This window comes from Camellia sinensis, chromosome 8, assembly GCF_055761805.1.
Source record: "Camellia sinensis isolate YWXY chromosome 8, ASM5576180v1, whole genome shotgun sequence".
Taxonomy (NCBI): Eukaryota; Viridiplantae; Streptophyta; class Magnoliopsida; order Ericales; family Theaceae; genus Camellia; species Camellia sinensis.
In genome coordinates, this window is record NC_138968.1 from 151,884,852 (window position 1) to 151,908,749 (window position 23,898).

The window sequence follows — 23,898 nt, forward strand, 5'->3', positions numbered from 1 at the left end:
ACAATACCGCAATTTTATGCTAAGTTACCTAATGTTGTGATCACTAGTGATTTTCTTATAGAGATGAACTTGTTGTCTTATTGTGTTGAAACACGATGGGGTCGCTAAAACTTTGAGTCTTAATTACATCTTGATAAGTGACAAGGCAATGATTGATCTACTATCAGGGTTGTTGAGTTTGACACATTTGTGGACCTAAAAATACAATTTTTATTAATAAAACTTAAGTACACAAAACACTTGTACACAATCACACACTAATGCACTTTACTTATTCGCTCACATAATACATTCAAGCCATCACACTTTGTGTCTACCATCTCACTAGATCACTTTTGTAGTGCTTGATCAAACACTTACTTAATTGCCTAGTACATGAACTAATCTCAATATTCATACTAGTGAAGAAGTTACTAGAAACAAACATCATCTACAAAATAAGTGGTGATAAATTTGCTTCTACAATATTCTAGGATATACTAATACTTCTACTATACTCTAGAATTATCTAAGCTACTCTAGTACATATTAGAGTTTTCTATACTTCTCGAAAATATTCTAAAACCTTCCGGAACCTTCAAAATTTATCTAGTTTCTCCAATCTTGTCCAATGTTCTGAATTCTTCTAAGATGTTCTACAATCTTCCAAATTTCTCTAGGTCTTTCCAAAGTCTTCTAAATCTTTTTGAAGTATTATAGATTCATGTGAAAACTTCTAGAGTATTCTAGAGAAAAGATTCTAGAGAGTGAGAGGAGTTGGTGATGACTCTTAACAAGGGTATATAGTTCTTGACATATTGTTCTTATACTACAATAAAAAGTGGGTTTAAAAGACGAAAGCATTTGCGATAGCACACTTACCGTCTCAAAAAGTGACTTTGTGAAGGCACAACTAGCTGTCGCGAAAAAGGAGAGTTTTTGCGACAGCACAATTTGCTGTCGTAGAAAAATAGAGTATTTGCGATGGCAGAAATCGCTGTCGCTAAAAAGAAGAGTATTTGCGACGGCAGAAATTGCGGTCGCAAAAAAAAAGAGAGTATTTATGATGGCAGAGATTGTTGTCGCAAAAAAATAGAGTTTTTGCGACAGCACCAGCTGCAGTAGCAAAAAAAAAAAAAAAAGTGAGTTTTTTGCGACTGTGATAAGTACCATTGCAAAAAAAAAAAAAAGTAAAAACAAAAATATTGTGGCTTTGAGACGGCTTCATATATATACAGTCACAAAATGGTTTGAATAAATGCAACGGTATTTTTCTATCGCAAAAAAAAAAAAAAAAAAAAAAACGACGTCGTCATACTCTTTTGATATAACATTTCTCTTTTCACCCCTTTTTTCAACTTCCTGTCTCTCTCTCTCTCTCTCTCTCTCTCTCTCTCTCTTTGTGTATCTCTCGCTCATCTCTATCTCTCTCATCTTCTCTCTCTGTCTCTCTCGCTCATCTCTTTTCACTTTATCTCTCTTGCTCATCTTTCTTCTTTCGCTCTCTCTCTGTCTCTTTCACTCATCTCTTTTCTCTCTATCTCTCTCGCTCATCTCTTTTCTCTATCTGTCCCTCTCTCTTTTTCTATGTCTCTCTTTCATTTATCTCTTTTTGCTCTCTTTCTCGCTGTCTTTGTCTATCTCTCACTCATTTCTTGTTTCTCTCTTTTTCTGTGTGTCTCTCTCTTTCTCTCTCTATCTGCTTGTTTGTTTGTCTATCTCTCTATTTCTCTCCCCACTGTGTTCGCTTTGCTCACTCTCTCCCTCCCCTCTTCTCTATTTGTCGAGCTCCCTCTCGATTTATTGATCCACTTGTAGACACCCCATTTTTGATGGGCCTTACGACTTAGACACCATTGCATGCACACCAGATGATGAATCTAAACGCTCGTCCAGTGCTCGAAGTCCTCAGCAAAATGCCACAGCTTTGAGCCTTTCAAACCCTGCACACATGTTGCCCTATTTTTGGACCAAGCCCAGCTTTTCCAGCCTGCAATCTCTGGTGGCCTGCCAATCACCACTTTTGGGCAGTCGGCCATCACTTTTAGGCTGCCGGCCACTGATGTGGCTTGCCGGCCACCAATGTATTTTGTAAATATTTTATGCCAGCTGTTTGCACAAATGTATTCATCTTTACCCACGTGTAGGGCTGGATGTTTTTGAGAGAATTGCTTAGTTCTCTATATATAGAAGACCTCTCATATTATTTTAAAGGTTAGACAATTTTGAGCTTTAAATTTTTCCTCTCTCTCTACCAAATCTCTTCACCTTTGAGCTGAGGTACTTTTGAGCTTGGTTTGAGCTCTAGAGGGTGTTGTTTGCTTGTTTTGTTGCTTGGAATTGCTTCTTCTCTTTAAGAGGTATAAGGCTTTACCTATTTGTTTGCTTACTCTACTTTCTTTCTTACTGTTTTTCTATTGTTTTGGGTAGTCAAAACTCTGTGTTTTTTGGGCTGAAACTTGGGTTTAAGGCCATTAAAGGTTGAGGGGTTGATAGCCTTTCTTTGTACCTTGTTTTGAAGGCCTTTGCCCTTGTATTTCCCACCATTTTACTATCTTTTTCCAAGCTTTTAAACACTAATTTTCAGAGCTTTTTCAGTTGCCAAAATCATATTTTGAAGTCCAAATTTGGAGGAGTTAGCCTCCCTTTCTTGTGTCTTGCTTACTAGCCTAGTTGGTGCCTTGTTTTAGCATATTAATCTAGCTATTTTTAGCTTAATTCCAGAATGTTTTAAGACTTATTTTAACCTGTTTTAGCATTGGTTTAGGCTGTTGTTTGCATTTGAGCTTTGTTTTTCATGCTTCTAGTGTAATAGTCCTCATAAGCTTAATGTTTTAGGTCTTAGACATCACTTATTTGAGTTAATAACACTTATTTTGGGCTTTTCATACTTCATTTTAGCACTAATACTCTCTGCAACCTCCCTTCATTCTTAACTTTTCATTTTGCTTTAAAAGTGGTTTCAAGTCACTTGTTTGTTCAAGTATGAAATTGAGGTTTCATACTTAATAGTTTAATCCCTTAGGGGGTTCATTACCAACGGTATGATGCTTCTTTCATACCCCAAGCAACTTGTGTTTTAAGCCCTCTTTACATTAGAAGACTTTAATTCATTATTAGACTTAATTGAATTAAAGAATGGTTGGTAAATTAAAATGAGTAACTAAAACTTGGAATTAAAAATGAGAAAGATAATAATTTGGTTTTGTTCAATCGAACATTAATTGAACACATGGAAGCTTGAACCATTTCATACTTGCGAGTGATGAATTGTTTCAAGTCTCCAAGGTCAACTTCTTCTCTTGATCTTTCATGAAAGAGAAGAGGTTTGTGTCTTGTTTTGCATTTATTAAAATTGCACATCTTAAGTCACAGGCCATCATGCAATGAAATTGTTTGAGTTGGTGGTTTGTGGCTTAAGTACACCACTCCTTTGATTTGCTCATGAAAATGAGGGTTGAATTGTGCAGATAGCCCTTGAAAATACCTTGTATATGTTCTGTTTGTCCTTTGTTGCAGCAAGATAAACCTATGCAGCAGTGGCCGGCAGGTGGCCGACAATCCTCATCATTGGCCAGCCGGCCATTGGTGCAACACTAAGCAGTGAGTTTGTATAGCAGAACAGAGTGAGCAGCAGTGTTGGTGTTCGACTGTGCAAACAGAGGCATTCGGAAGTAAAACAGTGGCTTTTCGGGTGAAAACCGAGCATGCGCGTCAACATCCTTCGTCTCTTGAAGCGTAGTAATTAATTGTTTAGTTTAAATACTTAATTCTCTTAAATTGCACTTGGGTTGTAATTATTTAATTAGTTAAGTAGTTAACTGGTTATGATGTAATTATTTTAATTAGCTACATTAGTTAATTAATTAGTTTATTTGTTGTTGTAATAATTAGTTAAGTGGTTTAGCTAATTCAATTTGTTTTGTAATAATTAGCTTAATTAGCTTTAGTCTAATTAGTTAGATTAATTAGTTAGCTAGTTAGCCAGTTTATTCATTCGTACTCTCCTTCGTGAGAGCGCAAACTTGTAATAATGTGTATATCTTCCAACCCCACATCTCTCTCCCTTTTATTTACTAGCTTATGATGGTTAGTTTAGGGACATCATGTTTTAATTAGCATTCTCCTGTTTGCATCCATTCGTATTGCATACACCGAGGCTCGATTCATCATTCTAATTGCATTTCGTTTCAAATACTTCTTTGAATGCGTGTTTAAACTGCATGCTATCAAATTGCTTCATATGCCATATTAGTAGCCGAGCCTAAGTAATTGCATATTGTATGTGTTGCACTAGTCATCTTGCATAAAGTTAGGATCATGCATTTTTCTAACTCTTTTGTTTATTTTGGCTTGGAGTACTAAGTGAACCCTTTACTCGCTTTAACATATCACATATGTGTGAATGTTGCCATGTCTAGTATGCTTACCATGAGGCTAAGTGTTTAAATGATAAACTACTTGAATGCCTGTGGATGAAGGCTAATTGCTTGAATTGGAATAAATGGAGTAATGTTCATATGCGATCACTTTTTCAAGTGGTACATATTTCGAAACAATTTTCAAAACAAACATGACTCAAGATGTTCCAATTCTTGCAAATTTAGTCTATACTTGTGTGTGCGCACATCACATAGTAAATGCTAGCCTAGATAAACCAGAATAAGAGCATGTAATGTTGATAAAAATCATATCATGATTAGTAGAGGCCGATCTTTAATCGGGCGAGCAAGGGTGCTCAAATGTATTCATGACCTTCCCCCCTCATACCTAAGTTCCTGAGCCGAGACAATCTTGGTGATGACGGACATGTGGCCTTTGGCACGAGTCATGGGTTTCCTAAATTTCCCCAAAATAAAATATTTAGGTAGCGACTCTGTATCTGGCAAAACAGTCCATTTTTGGCATTTTTTATTCAAAATCGATTTTCTAAAAGATTTGTCAGATTTGGACTCTTTGGTGTTCATCAATTTCATATTGCACTTGTGAGATTAGATTCAGAACCGTGAGAGTCCAAACTGTAGGGCATATTTTTGAACTTTTGAAAGGGGGCGCGAAAAAGGAGAGCTACACCACTACAAAAAAATGCACTTTTAGTGACCACTTTGTCATCACTCAGTCTCTGTCTCTGTTTCTCTCTATCTCTCTTCTCTATCTGTCTCTCACTCATCTCTCTCTCTCACTACCCATCTCTTCTACCACCTTCACTATTACTGCAAATGCCATTCCACTACTACCACTACTACTACTTTGTCACTCCACCTCTATGACTACCATTACTACTTCCATCGCCACTACTCCACTACCACCACCACCACCACCACCACCACCACCACCACCACTACTGCCACTACTACTATCATTACCTCTCTTCCACCACCGCCACTCCATCTCCTCTACCACTACCACAACTTCACTACTAATCTCCTTCGCCGCCGCCGCCGCCACCACCACCACCACCATCACCTCTTATCCGCCACCTGCACCATTACTGTCGCTCCCTCTCCTCCACCACAAAAAATTAGTTCTTGATTTTTAGTCACCAAAAAAAATGGGCATCAGAAAAATATTTTTCATTGACCACAAAAAATTAACTTTATTTTAACGAAAAATATTTTTCATTAAAATATTACCCGTATTTCTACCAAATAAAAAATAATAATAATTTTTTTCATTAAAATAAAAATGAAACAAATAAATTTTCAACCTTAGTAACTAATAAAAAAATCAAAAATCAAAAAAAAATTATTAACTACAAAAAAATAAATTTATATTAACAAAAAATAAATAAAACGACGTTGTTTACACCGCCTCTCCTCTTCTTTTCTTCTTTTTCTTTTCGTTTTCCCGCTCTTTCTATCCAAATTCCCCTATTCCTTTCCCCCTTTTGTTTCTCATCATCTCAAATCCCCAATCCCTATTCCCTTAAACAAAAAATCCCCAATTTCAAAAATCCCCAAAATATGATATCATCTCTTTCTCTCACTCTCACGACTGCAAGCAACGGCAGTGGCAACAGTAACAAAGGGGGACGACAGCGAGCAGCGAGCAATGACGGTGAGCAGCGAGTGACGACGGCTAGCAGTGGCAGTGGCAGTGTAGCATCTCAGATACCTTTGCCGATACCTTTGTCGTTGGGTCGTTCGCTGTGGTCGAACTAAGATTTTGTTTTGATTTGTGAATTTCCTTCGAAAAATAATCAAAACAAAAATTAGGGTTTTGATTTGTGAATTTCCTTTGAAAAATTAGGATTTTGATTGAGGAACTCAAAAATTTAAATTTTGTTACCCTTAAACCAGGTTTGGAGATTCAAACTAGAGTTTTGATTTGGGGTTTTCTTATTCACTGACTATTGAATGAGTCTTCTTCTCTAAACTAACGCAAAATGGGTCTTCTTCTCTTCTTTTCGATCCTCCTATGTCCCCTTCAAGTACGTCTCTCCGATTCAACCCGTCGGCCGTGGTGCTTGCAGCATCGTTTGGTAACCCCCTCTTTCTCTCTCTTTCTTCTTCACTCTCTCTCACTATATAGATATATACATATATGATATATGTGTGTGTGTGCATGTGTAATAAAATGAAAGAAAACTAGATTTGATTACTCAATCCCTAAATTTTGTTTTGTTTTGTTTTAAGGAGTTCTCGTAATTGGGTTTTGATTTTATCTTTGCTTCCAAATGCCAATTGGGATGTATATAAATGTGTGCGTTTGTATGTAATTATGTGTATATTCTTACCATTTCGTTTAAATGAGAAACCAGTGCAAATTAAGGCTATGTTCGAATCATGGATTTGGGTCATTTCCTTTTCGAAATCTATACCCAAAAGAAAAACAATCCAAGTAATTATTTTTTGAAATTGTCACCCTTCTCTAAACATAGTTTTTTATTTTTCACATGTTTGATAGTGACAATGTAAAGAATTCAGATGAAGGTGCATAGTTGTGGATGTTTTTGGGGACAAAACAAAGATTCTGGGTCAAGATTTTTAAGCATTTTGAAACAAAGTAGTGTTGGTTATGTTTTTATAAATGTAATTTTGGTCAATATAAATGAAAAAATATATATATTTTTGTTAATTATTTATGATCAAATAGTTAACTTGTAGATTATAATCCTTGTAATTTTCCTTTGGTTTTGTTGCTTCTTTCTATTGGTCTTCCAAGATTACATGGTAAAAGTTCGAAGGACTAATTTTCTACTGCTTAAGTACATTCATAATCCAATCCAGAATGAGTTTTGTTAGCTGTGAAAGTATTTCCTATGAACATGGAAACAAGCACAACTTGTTATTCAAATTCAAATTCAAATTCAAATTTGTTATTTAATTTTTTAACTTGTTTGTTGAACCTTTCTGATTCTGATGTTCGAAATATGCATAACCAAGTGAATGTTTCATCAAGAACTTGTCTTTCTTACTGATAAAGCCAATTTCCTATTTTCCCATTGTTTTTTCTATGGGGATTGTGGTAGTGAAGTATATATATAGCAGTTATTGTTGCGTTTCACTCAAACATGTTATCTTACATTGTCATTGTACTAAATAAATTTGTTAAGTTTCTCCTGCAGCTGCTTTACAGTATTAAGCTAGGTAGAGATTCTGTCATATTTTTTTTTTTTACTATAATAATAAATATATATTATATATTTTTCCTTTTGGGACAAGGTGTTCTATGATGTTACCTTCTTACATGTCCATATTAGAAATGTTATTGGGATTATGTCAAGCATTCTCAATTCAAGGCCTATGCAAGTTAGAATAACAATGTAGTGATAATTCTTTCCCCGTGTATTCCAAGCATGTTGGTTTTAGACCTTGAATATATGCACAAAATCTTTCTAATTTGAACCCAATAAAGCTAGGAACAGAACAGATCAACCTTTGCAATTAAGTGAGTGTTGCAATGGTTTGCTCACTTGTGCAGAAATTGGGTTGTTCTTTTCAGAATTTTGTTGTAGAGAAGTGAGAATGGTAAAAAAAAACACAATACTTGTGAACATAAATGTAATATCATTATTGGTATCTTGAACTCTTCACAGAAAAGCATGAGCTACCAAAAGTTCATTTCTAATTTCTTGTGGTCCTTGTCTAAAACATGGAATTGTGGATAGAAGTCTTGAATGATCACTAGATAGAAATATCGATGCAGTTATTTTGTTTTGGGGAGAGGAGTCTTGCCGACCTTAACCCTCCTAATGTGATGCAATTGGTTGTCATTGCATTTCAAACACCAAGAAGAAACTGAATGATGTTATACTTTTTCTTGGACTTGAGTCCCTCTATATAGAATAGCTAGGGCAGTAAGTTAAAAGAGTTCGCCTTTCCTGGTCTAAAACCAACAAACGGAGGAATTGACATAGACCCTAACTCTACGGAATGAAACTTAAGTAGCTCGGCCTAAGCTTTAGATTTATTTGGATCCTCTCCAACCTTCTACCAAAGGATGTAGAAAAATCAAATAATGGAATCTGCAATTACTATTCTTGAATTTTTTGATGTGTTGTTTTATTTAAACCCACCATGAATGAATGAGGACAAAAACAAAATTTGATAAGCCTTCCTCTGTTTCGAAGACATTTATTTGAATCTTATATGTGAATCATATCTGTAATTGGGTTTTTCTTACCAAAAAGTGTGCTTTGCATATTAGGATTTCAATTGTTATTTGATTTTGAAAGGAAGTATGTGAGATCAAGTATTTTATTAGTTGCAAATATATCTTAATATAACATGTAGACATCTACTTCTAAGTCACCTTGCAAGTTCATTTGGCTGTTTGTTGTTGTACCTTACATATGTTGGCATGCTAAATTCCCATGTTATGGCAAGTTGTCCCTGCAGCTTCTGTTTTTGGTTCATCATGGACCAATTGGCAACAAATATTTGCACACACAAAGTAAGTTTTCTCATTTTATTGGCAACTTATAATTATCAAAATATGTGTACATGTGTATGTATATAATGTTATTGAAGAACACAAAAAAGGAAGAAAATAAGAACTAAGCATCTAAATAGTGGATTTTACCATGTATATGTATGTATATACACATCTCTACTGGTTTGAATTTTACCACATGAATTCATATTGAAATTTCCTCGATTTTTGCTTTTTCTAAATTAATCAATGTCCAACATGTAATTTTCTAAATGGCAATTTGGATTTCCTATTTAATCATTACATGATCTTACTAGTTAATTTTATCCATAAAGGTGCATTTTATTCACTAAATCTTAATTTTATTGTTATCTTATATATATATATATATATATATATATATACATGTATATGTGTGTATGTATCTAACTATGCATCCGAATATGATTGTTTTCGTGTTTTGATGATTTACATAATTATAACAGGTTACTCTATTCATGATTATAAGTGCACATCTCTTTCTCATTCTCATTCTTGTGAATTTTCTTTGCTTTTATGTTTTTAATATTTTCTAAAATAGACCCATTATTTGTCCATAAATGTGAGCAATGTTGAAATCAATCAGTGTCTCTTTGTCTATGGTCTTTATGTCACGATCCAAACCCGCCCCTATGGGTTTAGCACCGTAACCGGCCAGTAATCCGAGATTACCAATGGCCTGCTTAACAGTAATACAGTAAAACAGAGTACATGGCGGAAGTCAAAACAGTAAATAAACAATGTCCAATGAGCTGTGACAGTCTATATGCAAAAGACTTTTTCATACATATATGCAGTCAGTGACAAAACAGTATGTACATATATACAATCATTCAGTTCAGGGACCTAATCCCTATTAAACAGTACAGTACAGTCTATACAGTCTACAAAACAGAACAGAAGGGGGAAAACTAAAACACCCCATAACCTTAGCTTGACAGGCTCGGAACCTCGTAGTGAGGCACAGTGGTTGGCTTGACAAAACTGGAGCTTACCTCGACGCTTCTAGCCGCGGTCTGGTGCCTGTACACCTACATAAATATATGAGCAGTGAGCTAAAGCCTAGTGAATAACACAATGCGTAAAGAGGTTAAGAATGAATGTCCTTATAGTAGTGAAAACAGTTCATTAAATCAGTATTTCAGTCGTTCAGTTAGTACAGTCATATGTGGTACATCCATTAGCATAACAGTACAGTAAACAGTAGGTCTTGAAAGACCGAACAGTCAATGATGGCCATCAATCAGTAAACAGTAGTGGTTCCAACAAGGAAACCGACAGAGATCTCTGTAACAGGAACAGTTAGTAACAGTAGTTGCTAAGGATGTCACAATACAGTTTAGAATAGAGGACATACATTCATTCTATTAACAGTATCAATTCAGAAACAGTACAGTTCAATTGTTCAGAAGATAATCATTTTTGAACATATCTTTACACAGTTGTTACTCACAGAGTTCTGGGCTATAGTAAAGCTAGAGCGCGTCACCAGTCACCAACCCTACACAGTTTACAGATTGAACACACACTAAGCTACACAGTTGGGAAAATAATAACTTAATCCCTAATTTGCCTCGGTGTGGTTCTACATCTATATCCTCATTAAGATGCCTTAAACTAGGCCTAAGAATGCCTAGGATGAAATGAGGATGCAAAGATGCACTTTAAAAGCATTTTCAGAAAACAAGGGTCCCGCTCGAGCGTAGGTTAATCCGCTCGAGCGGACATGCAGACAAAGGTTTCCGCTCGAGCGCAAACTTGGACGCTCGAGCGTACTGCAAAACAGTCAAAAGTGCTGGATAGGTGAAATTCACGCTCAATTGGGCGCTCGACACCCGCTCGAGCGTAAAACACAAGGTCCCGCTCGAGGGTAAATTACCCCGCTCGAGCTGACTCAAAAACAAAACAAAATGCTTGGAGCACGATTTCCACGCTCGAGCGCCAGTCACCCCGCTCGAGCGTGAGTTCAAAATCTGGAATTCCTAGATTTGAAGCTCAAGCTCAAATTCAACTACAAATGTATCAAATTCGATTCCTTTGGGCCCATTTCCTGGAAAACACTTCAAAACTAATAGTTTAACATGATTCAAAGCTCAATTGTAAAAATCAAAGCCCAAAGGTGTTCAATTCAAACCCAATTTCAAACCAATATTCATGAACAAGATGAACATGCAACATGCATGGACTTAAATCATTTCAAAGCTTTAAATACAAGCTCAAATGAGCTAACTCTTACAAAAACATGATGAATTCATGGTCTACTCTCAAAATATAGACATGCAAGTGAGGAATGATGAATTACAACCTCAAAACTTATCAATATGCACATGCATGCAACAATTGAGCTCTAATTCAACAATTTGAGCCATATGTTGGCTCTAGACTTTAACCTTGCTCAAAACCATGCAAGAACAAGCTTAAACACAACAATGAGAGGTTGAATTCTCTTACCTAAGTCTCCAATACAAGGTGAGGAGCTTAATTTGCAACCTATATTCCAATTCTTCAAGCCAATGCACAAAATCAAGTTGAATTCACTCCAAACCTCTCACTCTCCTCTTTTGGTCAGTTGATGTTCAATTGTGGCTGATGAAATGTTGTCTAAGTATATAATAAGGCTCAAATATGGTTCATCTAGTGGGGCCACTAGTGTGGTGTTTTGGTAATTAAGCCAAACTATGCAATTTATCAATATTTAATCTAATTTAATCATACCAATTCAGTTTTCAGATAAATACACCATAAAATCACATTAATTCTAACGAACACAAAACATTAATCAATTTCAGATATGGTCGCCGATAAGGCCTTCAATTTGCAATTTAACCATAAAAACACGAACAGATCAATTAATAATCAACAGATAGAAAATGCATTTAAACAAATACAGTCAATCAATCAGTTTCAGATTTCAGTCAATCAGTTTAGTATTTCAATTACTTCGGTTATCAATCATAATCAGTCTCTGTTTAGTAGTAATCGGTAGTTTATCGGTAAACAGTGACGAGGGTTGTTACACTTTAATTATCCATGTCTGATGGGATGAGCAGGAGAAGATTTTCTTATATATGCTATATGAAATAGTTCAAGGATTTAAAGTTTAAGATTCATAATTACATTGGAGATTTTAACGTCTCTTGATCTTAATTAAGACGTCACTGCATTCAAGAAACTTAGAATTCGAGGTATTGACACCCCAAAATCACCCAACGATGTTGGATTAGCATGAAACTTGGCAGACACGACCGCCTAGGCACAAGAGACTTGTGGGAGAAGACAAGACTCGAATCAGGTTCCTGGTTTTGGAGTTAGAGCTAGATTTTAGTCTAGGCAAATTAGTTCTTTAAGAAACTTAGAATTCGAGTTGTTGACGTCTCAAAATCACCAAACGGTGCCGAATTAGCACGAAAACTGACACACACGGCCGTTTAGGCATGAGAGACTTGTGGGAGAAGACAAGACTCGAATTGGGTTCCCCGTTTGAAAGTTAGAGCCGAATTTCGGCCTAGGCAAGCTAGTTCTCTAAGAAACTTAGGGTATGTTTGGTTTGTGTTTTAGAGATAAAAAGTACGAAAAGTTGTTTGGTTTGGTTTTTTTCAAAAGATGTTTTGGAAAATTATTTTGAGAGAGAGTTTTGGAAAAAGTGATTGATTTGATGTGTGTGAGAGAGAGATTTGTTTGGAAAACTTGTTTGGTTTACAAGTTTTGAGAAATTTTTTTGGGAAAATTTGTTTGGTTTGATTACTTTTAAAAACTTATTTGTAGAGAAAATTTCCCAAAAAATTTTCAGAAATACAAACCAAACGAACCCTTAGAATTTAAGGTGTTGACGCCCCAAAATTGCCAAACGACGTTGGATTAGCATGAAACTTGGCACACACGCCCGCCTTGGTACGAGAGACTTGTGGGAGAAAATAAGACTCGAATCGGGTTCTTAATTTAGGAGTTAGAGCCGGATTTCGGTCTAGGCAAACTAGTTCCTTAAGAAACTTAGAATTCGAGGTGTTGACGCCCCAAAATCACCAAATGGCGTTGGATTAGCACAAAACTTGGCACACACAACCGCCTTGGCACAAGAGACTTGTGGGAGAAGACGGGACTCAAATCGGGTTCTCGATTTGGGAGTTAGAGTCAGATTTCAGTATAGGCAAACTAGTTCTTTAAGAAACATAAAATTTGAGGTGTTGGCGCCCCAAAATCACCAAACGGCATTGGATTAGCACGAAACTTGGCACATACGACCGCCTTGGCATGCGAGACTTGTGGGAGAAGACGGGACTCAAATTGGGTTCCCGATTTGGGAGTTATAGCCGGATTTCAGTCTAGGCAAACTAGTTTCTTAAGAAACTTAGAATTCGAGGTGTTGACGTCCCAAAATCACCAAACGACGTCGGATTAGCATGAAACTTGGCACACATGACCACCTAGACACGAGAGACTTATGGGAAAAGACGAGACTCGAATCGGGTTTTCAGTTTGGGAGTTAGAGCCGGATTTTGGTCTAGGCAAACTAGTTCCTTAAGAAACATAGAATTCGAGGTGTTGACACCTCAAAATCACCAAACAGCGTCGGATTAGCATGGAAAAAGTGACACCTCAAAATCACACAACTGCCTTGGCACGAAAGACTTGTGGGAGAAGACAGGACTCGAATCGGGTTCCCAGTTTGGGAGTTAGAGCCGAATTTCGGTCTAGGCAAACTAGTTCCTTAAGAAACTTAGAATTCGAGGTGTTGACGTCCCAAAATCACCAAACGATGTCGGATTAGCACGAAACTTGGCACACACGACCATCTAGGCACGAGAGACTTGTAGGAGAAGACAAGACTTGAATCGGGTTCTTGGTTTAGGAGTTAGAGCCGGATTTCGGTTTAGGCAAAACTAGTTCTTTAAGAAACTTAGAATTCGAAGTGTTGACGCCCCAAAATCACCGAACGGTGTCGGATTAGCATGGAACTTGGCACACACGACCGCCTAGGCACAAGAGACTTGTGGGAGAAGACGGGACTCAAATCGGGTTCCCGGTTTGGGAGTTAGAGCTAGGTTTCGGTCTAGACAAACTAGCTCCTAAAGAAACTTAGAATTCGAGGTGTTGATGCCCCAAAATCACCAAATGGTGTCGGATTAGCACGAAACTTGGCACACACGACCGCCTTGGCACGAGAGACTTATGGAAGAAGATGAGACTCGAATCGGGTTCCTGGTTTGGAAGTTAGAGCCGAATTTCGGTCTAGGCAAAATTATTTACTTAATTATCTTTGTAATTGTATAGTAGTTAATTTCTCTTTTTTTTTTTGTAATTAACATATTAACACATAATTATATTGTCTTTAATTATTTTTGTTTTTTGTTTTTAGATATTTTTCGAGTAGGAGTTTGCTTTTTGTGGAATGCATGCCTGTGAAGAATGTAACTAACTTTTGTTTTTGTTATCCACGGAGAATGATGAGGAAAACTTTTGTTTTTGGTTTATGTTATTTTGAATTGTGAACAACATTATGTATTTAAACATTATATATGCATTATGGAACATTATGTAGTGGGCTAACTTTGTTGATGTGTAGTTATGAATGCAAGAATATTTTTATTATGGAGAAATTGTTATTTCTATACAGGAATTTTTATATTATTATGCAATTATTGGTTTCTTTTTCATTTTTTTATATTTAATACAGGTAATTTTAATATTTTTAATAATTTTATTATAGTTTTTTTTTTTTTGGCGACGGCACCACACCGTCACAAAAAACATTAGAATTAAAATCTATTTTTTTGGCGACATAGGCAATGCCGTCGCAAAAGAAATTGGCAACAGAGGTCATGCCGTCATAACAGAAAAACATTTCGCGACAATATTTTTTTTGCCGTCTTAAATAAAACTTTTAGCAACGGTACAACATTATCGTTGCAAAAGGTCTCAATTTTTTACATATTATAGGCGATAGTAAAATGCCGTCACAAAAGGCCACATTTGCTATTGAAAAAAAAAAGGTGGGCTAAAACGTTTTAACAACGCCCTCTGTTGTGACCCCCCAATTTGTCGTCGCTAAAAGTTTTTTACTGCCACAAAAAACTGAAATTTTTGTAGTGTTAACTGAGTGCTATGGATTACTTAAGCTGAATTTTACTTTTGTGAATCTGAAGAATGTGGTAATAGAGCTCATCAGACATTGTCATTGAAGGCTAGAAATTTATTGCCCATATGTCACATCATTTAATTTCTTAGAGATAGAATGCTTGGATTTGAATAATGTACCATCTATTGTTGATACTGCTCTTGACTTCCATGGTGATGGTTTCTGTTGTGCTCGTGGTTAGTATCAAGATGTCAAAATGATTTTTGAGAAGGTCCATCATGCTAAGGTCATTGTAGTGTCTACTAGGACTATTCTGGTACGATATTATCTCCTTATTGAAGAACTTAGTGTACAATCTACATGGTAGCAATTTGTTCACTGCTTTATCATGATTAATTTAAATAAAAGGATCAACTTGTACAGTTTGAGAGTGCTAAGTTTCATTATCCAAAACGTGGTTAGAAGAAAACAAATCTCGCAATTTGTATTGTGTTATAACATTCCAACTATGTCCTCTATCTAAGCCTAACCCCATTTTAACCCGTCTTGAGTATTTGGCACACAACATGTTCTTATGCCGCATATCAAAGATTTGTTGTCCAGGCAAATTGATTCAACATAAATTGTTGGGGAAAAAAAAAACAAGGAATACTCTAAAAGTTTATTATACGAATTATGTAGCGTTAGCACACAATTATTGTTTGTCTGTTTGTTTCAATATAGAATGTTATTATTATTACTCTATCCTAACTTATCCTTTTTAACCATGAGCAATCAAATCAATAAGAGTTAGCTTTATATGTGACTAGTGGTGAGTGCAAAAACACTAATGAAGGAGAAAAATTATTCGAACAGTTATTGGATGTAATAATTACTGAATGGAAATAGGGTAATAGTTATTGGAAAAGTGAAAAAAGACTTGACACTGTTCATACAAACTGGTGTTTTAAGTTACATTTTCCAATTTGCCTAGATTTTCACTATATGGGAGTTCATGAAAAGTTATTGCCCAGTTTTGAATTGGAGGTGCTTAGTTCTTAAGATGATGTTGACAAAGTGGAACTTCCCTAGGATTGCTAGGTTGTTGAGAAATTCCCCTAATTTGAAGATGTTTGATATACACTTATGTCCTAGCAATGATCCTCTTCATGTTATAGGTTCACTCACTTTATATATATATATATATATATATATTATGTTTACTCTTATTTTCACTGTGGATATTATATGATTTGAATTGTATTTGACCTAACTTGCACTTTGAACTTTGAACTTTTAGAACGATGATCGATGGCTTATGGAGTATGAGATCGATGGAGAAAACTTTTGGAATCTGCAGCAGCAATCTTTCTATTGTCTTACGAGCTACCTCAAGACTATCTGCACACATGGCCTCAGAACAGAGTCTTGTGCTATTCAACTAGGGCAGTTTCTGCTCAAAAGTGTTGTGGTTTTGGAAAAAAATAATGATTGTGATTTAGCGAGTTGTAGATGTTGATGAGCAAAACCGTGTCATGTCAGAGAGATTGCAGGAATTTTCCCAAGAGTTATTGAATTTTCCAAGAGCATCTCACCGAGTTGTGATATTGTTTTCCTGAAAAATGTTATAGCTAACCAAAATGCTTATGATATGGTCGATATATGTTTGTTTCCTAAATTGGCCTCAATATGAGTTTTACCCTTTTGAATTGGCATCTTTTTTATTAATACATTTTACATTAGTTGGAAAAGTGTAGATATTTTTCAGCCATAGATGTAAGCAATTGTCAATTCCATGATTTGGAATGGAATTTTCAAGTTTCTATTGGATCATTGCGGATTAGAATGGATCAAATAGGTCGTGTTCGTCTGATGTTAGATCTCAAGTCTAGGTCATTATATTACTCAGGAAAAAAAGAATTGCTTGATATGTTTCATGCACCTTCACTTTAGTTTGCAAGTTTTTTTTAGATTGGGAAGAAAATCTTCATTGCAAAACCAATAAAAAAATGGAGCAATCTCGTATAGCGGTAGCAAAAGATATCAGAAAAAGATGATGGACTTTTTTTTTTGGGTGAATAAGTCATAAAATAAAACAAGAAAATTTACAAGAATACAAAGGGAATACCCCAGGCCCTAACAAAGCTATACAAAATTTACCAACTAAAACATATATGCTAATATATAACTAGCTAGCACAAACAAAACAAGCCTATCAAAGCAGCCACAATCTGTTAGCATATTGGCTGCCATACTGGTAGCAAATCTATTAGCAACAATTTGTTAGCAAAAACTAGCATACTAGTTGCCTCCATAACCAAGCTCAGAAACACACACAAAAGATGCCAATCAATGTTATGTTCTTCCAGAGTAGCCACATACACCAAAATACATAAACCAAAAGCTTAAGAAAATAAAATAAGACCCCAATCACAACCCACAAGGGAATAGGTAGAAACCTTAGAATATGAGCACAAAACCAGTTGGAATTCAGCTCCATACTTTCTATCCAAATGTGTAGCACCATCAAAATAAAAAGACAACTGTCTAGCACACTCCATTCATTGAACTGACGCAGATTGCAGCCTGGTTCAAGATTACGTTCCCTATAACTTTGTACTTCCAAGTTTCAACATGACCTGTTAGGACCACCCACATAGATCTAACCAAAGGAAACCAATAGAGTAATAATAGTGAGAAAATTCGCCAATTCAACAAACAATTAAGGTCTTCCTTCACTAGACCCATAATGAAAAATCCCTGTAATAAGAACCAGCCATAAGTACCTGCAGTAAAGCTAAAAAGTTTTTGAAACTAGTTCACTTAACCCACAGCTTACAGCACTTACTCAATATATAAGGGCTCACCCTCTCTCAACCCACCATCCCTATAAAGGAACCAGATTTGCAACCTGCACAGCAACATGATAGATAACAACATTTAAACAGTAAACCTCACCATATGGCTCACATCACTTGACCCTCATGTATATTCTCACTAGCACTCAACTCTCAAAAACAACACTCAACCCTCAAGAAGCTACCCTCCACTCAAATTTATAATGGTAGCTGGAAGCCTCTATTCTTGCTGAAACCAAGCATCAGTTGGTGAATTCTTAATGTTCTTCAAAGCCAAACATCTGAACCGGATCATGTTGATAATGCTTTTTATGACAACCTCTTCAGGTTTCCTTTCTTTGTTAAACACCCTGTTTTTTCTCTCCAACCAAATTTGATAAACAGTGCAGCAGAAGCCAAGCTTTTTAAAAATGGTAGCTAGAGATTTACCCTGACAATCTCTTGCCGCCACATCCACCCAGCTATTACAAGTCCAGTTAACATTGCATTTTCTGAGGATAGCAACCCAAACTCTAGAGAAAAATGGGTAGTGGAAAAATAAATGGTCATGGTCCTCTCCATTATAACCACACAGAGGACAAATGGGGGCAGGGTTAATACCAAAAATGACAAGTCTATCACCGGTATTGAGTCTATCCAGGATAGCCATCCACACAATAAAGCTGGCTCTAGGGATAGAATGAGGACCCCAGAGCAGCCCAGCCCAATGGTTCTTAGGCCACTTGGTTCTCCATTGCTGCCAAGCAGACCCAATACTAAAATTGCCATCACAAGTAGGAACCCAAATAACCTTGTCCACCCTCAACAGAGAAGGAGTCAAATCAGGAGGGGTGTTAGAAATGATTTCTTGCACCTCCCAGGAGGACTCATTAGGCCACTTCCACCCAGTATCAGAGACAATGGACCTCACTTTAGATTGGCAGCCAAGAGCAGTGTCAGAAATGAACCTATCCCTATACTTAGCCCCAAGAGGACCTAATGGATGCCAATTGTCAAACCAGAGGAAAGTTTGCTCACCATAATCTATCAAACATTTGATCAGAGGGTACGTAAGGACTCTAAGAGACAGAAGTTTCCTCCAAACCCAAGAAGGATCACTAGGAACTTTGACATTCCAAAAACTATGACCTTTTAAAAGGTAAGATTTCACCCGTTGGCACCGCATGGATTGCTCACCCCCAGATACTAAAAACCAAATATGTTTAGACACAACAGCTTTATTCCAAATCTCCATAGATTTAAACCCAAGACCCCCTTCACCTCTAGGAGCACACACCCTATCCCAAGCAACCTTAGCCCCAGACTTCTTAAGAGCAAGACCAGACTACAAAAAAGATCTACACAAAGCCTTAATCTGCTTAATTACCTTTTTGGGTATAATAAAGAGAGAGGACCAGTAAACTTGCATAGAGAACGGGATAGAGCTTATCAACTCAGCCCTACCTGGATAGGACAGAACTTTGTTAGTCCAAGACTTAATCCTGTTGGTAATCCTAGTAATCAAACTAGCACAATCAACCGCTTTAAGCCTAGTGGTAATCAAAGGGACACCCAAATATCTAACAGGCAGCTTACTCTCCTGGAATTGAGTAACCTCCAGAATATTCCCCTTTAAGTGATGATCACAGCCAGAGAAGAGCACTTGGCTTTTATTAGGGTTGGGAGCTAAACTAGAGAGAGACTGGAATTTGGTAAGGCCTTGCTTAATGAGAGTAACAGATTGAATATGCCCTTTACAAAAAATCATGAGATCATTAGCAAAACAAAGGTTGACAATTTTATTTTTCGCACATCTCCAGTGAAATTTGAATTGAGGATCAAGGGACTTCTCATTTAAAATTCTAGTCAAGACTTCCATAACAATGACAAAAAGGTAAGGGCATAAAGGGTCCCCTTGTCTCAATCCCCTAGCACCTTGAAAATAACCATGCAAACTACCTTTGATACAAATGGAGAAGGAAACGAAGGTAACACAAGCTTTTATCCAATTGATAAGACGAGTTAAGAAAGACATAGCTCTAAGCACATCAAACAAAAAATCCCATCTCACATTATCATATGCTTTCATGAGATCAACCTTCATGGAACATTTTGGAGAGGAAAACTTTTTATGGTACCCTCTCATAACCTCTTGGGAAAGGAAAATATTATCAACAATTCTCCGACCATGGACAAAAGCAGATTGCATAGGGTCAATAATATCAGGAAGTACAATCTTGATCCTATTAGCAATGATTTTGGCAATACACTTATAGATAGTGTTGCAGCAAGAAATAGGCATGTAGTCCCCCACCTTACCAAGGTTGGGGATCTTAGGCACTAAAGCAACAGTGGTACAGTTGATCTCCTTAAGCAGTTCCCCCGAGTCAAAAAAAGATTTAATAGCTTGGATGACCTCATTACCAAGAATATCCCAAGCACTATGGAAAAACCCCGTAGAGTAACCATCAAGACCAGGAGCTTTATTAGGATTGAGGAACCAAAACGCACTAGTAATCTCCTCAACAGTCACATCTTGCCCCAAAGTAGTCACCTGGGCACTCGAAAGCCTTTTATTGATTAGATCATTAACTCTACCAAACCCATCATAGGTACCCACACTTGGAGAACCAAGTAAATTGGAGAAGTGAGACACAAAAGCTTCATGAATATCAAGGGGTTTAGTCACCCTAACCCCATTATCCATAGTAATACTACTAATTCTACCTTGGTTGATGTTATTTCTGACAGTCCTAAAGAAAAAGCTACTGTTCCTGTCACCCAAACTCAGCCATTGAATTCTAGATTTTTGTTTAGCCAAACTCTTCTTAACCTGACACAAATCAATATATTTCTTACACAAAACTCTCTTAAAGATTGCAACTCCATATTCCCAGGATCTCTATCAAGTTTGAATTGGATATTCTCTAACTCCTCTCTAGAGACTCTAACTCTAGAAGAGACATCACTAAAATATTTTTTGTTCAAATTTTTCAAAAGAGGTTTCAGAGTTCTAAGTTTACAACAAATTCTGAACATAGGAGAGCCCTGATATACTTCCACCACACCCCTCTGACAATAGAGGGAAAATCAGGATGGTCAGCCCAAAAGTTAAAAAATTTGAATGGTTTCTTGAAACCAGTACCATCAGGAATGATACTAAGAATAGCAGGAGAGTGGTTAGAAGGGCCTGAGGGACAAAATTGAGCATGAGACAACGGAAAAGTCTTAAGTCAATTATCATTCACTAAAACTCTATCAATTTTTGAAGCTATGTAATGACCATCCACTTGTTTGTTAGCCCAAGTGAAATGGAAACCACTATAGGAAATATCATCAAAACCAGCTTGAAGAATGGAATGATTAAACAGTTCCTTAGCAGAGGACCAGGATTGGGAGCCCCCAATCTTTTCATGAGGATATCTGATAGCATTGAAATCCCCCATCCAGACAATAGGGCTATTGGATATTTGGGATGCAAGCTCCTCAAGCTTATCAAAAAGAGTAACTCTTAACAGGTGTTGATTAGCAGCATACACAAAACCCACAACAAATTGTATATCAAGTTCTAACAAGTGAACTTCATAAAAAATAATATGTTCATATTGAAATAATGGGCTAACAAAACAAAAGCAGGGGTCCCAACACACCCAAATACAACCAGAAGCATTGGTGTTGGAATTAGACAAAAAGCCCTAATTATTTTTAAATATATAACCAAAAATAGCCTACTCATTAGCATGTTTAACTTTGGTTTCCAAAATACTAAGGATTTTTAACTCCTCTTTCAAGACAAAATTCTTAATTTCTTTTTGTTTAAGAGGGTCGTTAGGCCATCTTATCTTCCAAGAAGAGATTTTAAAATCCATAAGCAATTTATTACTGTTAACCCAACACAAATCAAATATTACATGTTTTTCTTCCTCTGGCTGCCAGAGGATTTCACCTGTCCTTTCTTCTTCTTGCTTCCTGAAGCTGCTGAAGGGGTCTTCTGCGCATCATCATGTACAGTTAAGGCGTCAACTGCTAATAGGTTGCTGTCCTCCTCCATAACATCAGAAGTTGTTAACAGAGTTACTGTTTCAGCTGCATCCATAATCTGAATTGCTTGCGGTGACATAACCTGGGCCAACCCAATGTTTCATCATGTAGTACCTTCAGGGGAACTTCATTGTTAATTTCAGGTATGAGGTTCTCTCTATGCTGTGGTGATTCTATTTGAGGGGTATGACCCCCTTGACTACCCTCTCCTTCATCTGGTTCCCCAATCTTCTTTTTCCCTTTGGACTTAACAGTTTTCCATCCATTTTCATTATCCTCTTTAGTTACTTTTTGCATCTTGACCAATTGTGCCACTTGGTTTGAAATACAATTTTTGGTATCATGTCCAAACACTCTACAATGTTCACATTTAGCAGGTATGCCTTGGTATTCCACTCTTATTTCCACCACTTCATCCTCATACTTAACAAAAAAAATTTGAGGTAATGGGGAGTCAACATTAACCTCCACACACACCCTTGCGAAGGATACTCTACTCCCAGTGGAAGTAAGATGATCCATAAATAACGGGAGTCCAATCTTACTAGAGATTCTACTCAGCCCTTGAAAGTCCCAGTATTCCATAGGGACATTAAATAATTTAATCCAAACTGGAATTTGTGAAACATGTTCCTTAGTAAGTCTCATCATTCTTTTCCACTTCTTTAAAAGTAGCAATTGGTTACCCATATACCAAGGCCCTCCTTCCAGGACCCTCCCACAGGCGTCCCTATTGTCAAAAATAAAGAACATAAAGCCGTCACCATTTGCTTGAACCTCCTTCAGGCCTATGTTTTTCCACTGATTGAAAGCACTATTTCTAATATAGTTGAAAGGTAGTTTTTTATCCAAAAAATAACCCACTAAGCATGATTCCCATTTTCCCAAACCCTCATTGCGATGGGGCAATTCCACAATATTTGGATCACTTGAAGGCGGGAGAGGAATATACTTGAGCTTAATCGGAGATCTACTTGGCATCGTTGCCACATCTACCCAAGTTTTGGTTGGTCTGTCTTCTTCCTTTGGAATTGCATCAACCTCTCCATGAACAGAACCCGATTGGTTGGGGTTGCCCCTACTCCCTCTACCACACCCTCTACGATAAGATCCATAACCCCTTCCACCTAGCCTGAGAGGTTGGCCCAGATTGAGGGTCATGCTTGAAACATCCACCCTACGTTCTTGAATCTCCCTTAATCCAGCAGAGCTGCTGGGTACTTCAACCTAAGAGGCCAACTTTAAGTTAGTTTCAACCAAATCGCTCCATCTAGGGGGAATTTGCAAATATATCTCTTTATTCTCAAACCTCCCTGGACCAGCAACGACCGATTTCAGACCATCGGATGCAACAGAGGATCCATCTAGGTTGAGTTTGCTTTTCAATAAAAGAAGACGATTGGTAAGATTTGAAATGGCCTTTGATTGCTTGTCCTCCAAACCCCCCTTTCTTTGAGCTATTTCCACGAGAGTCGACAAATCATTATCAGAAAGATTAACGATACCGTTCTGGGTATTATCAATTGATTTTGCCTCATTCCTAACCAACAACTGGGGAGAGTCAAGTGGTGACACACTCGCATTCACTAAGGTAGAGAACATTGCATTAGAGAAAGGATCAGTCATCATCAAAGAGGAGGTGAAAACCCTAGAAACTGAGGTAGTTTCTAGAGAGAAGGCAGACACTCTCTCTCGAACCCATTTGTATTACAGGACACATTACTATGAAAGCCTAATGGTTAGATGATGAACTTCTGTAGGAAGAAAAATTCTAGCCTTCATAGAGAAGGAGAAAAAACCCTCACAAAGGAGGGACATGACCTTCACACAGGGAGGATTATTACAGCAAACAATAAAAAAATAAAAAAGCAAACCGAAAACAACCATATACAAGTCGCCAACGCATCTAAAGCTTCATTACACCGCAACTTTCAACTTGAAATCTGAAGGCTCCACCTCCGCTGGTCAAGATGGAAAATTGAGATTAAGGTAGTTGCTTAACATGGAATGGCCACGCTAAATAGCGTCAGTCTTCAGATTGTGAAAAAATCTGAAACCAGATCTTAAAGTTTT

The 23,898-nt window shown here is 37.0% G+C and overlaps 1 long non-coding RNA gene across 2 annotated transcripts; it reads left to right on the forward strand.

Annotated features, from left to right (window-relative positions):
* Positions 1 to 5,837: 5,837 nt before the first annotated feature.
* On the forward strand, positions 5,838 to 16,656 carry LOC114314276 (uncharacterized). Of its 2 annotated transcripts, none has more exons than XR_014338466.1 (2): positions 5,838 to 6,460; positions 16,248 to 16,656. It is a non-coding gene; the product is annotated as an uncharacterized LOC114314276 (long non-coding RNA). The 2 variants fall into 2 exon arrangements; XR_014338467.1 differs by lacking the exon at positions 5,838 to 6,460 and adding an exon at positions 8,736 to 8,874 and having other exon boundaries at positions 16,248 to 16,625.
* The last annotated feature ends 7,242 nt before the right edge of the window (positions 16,657 to 23,898 follow it).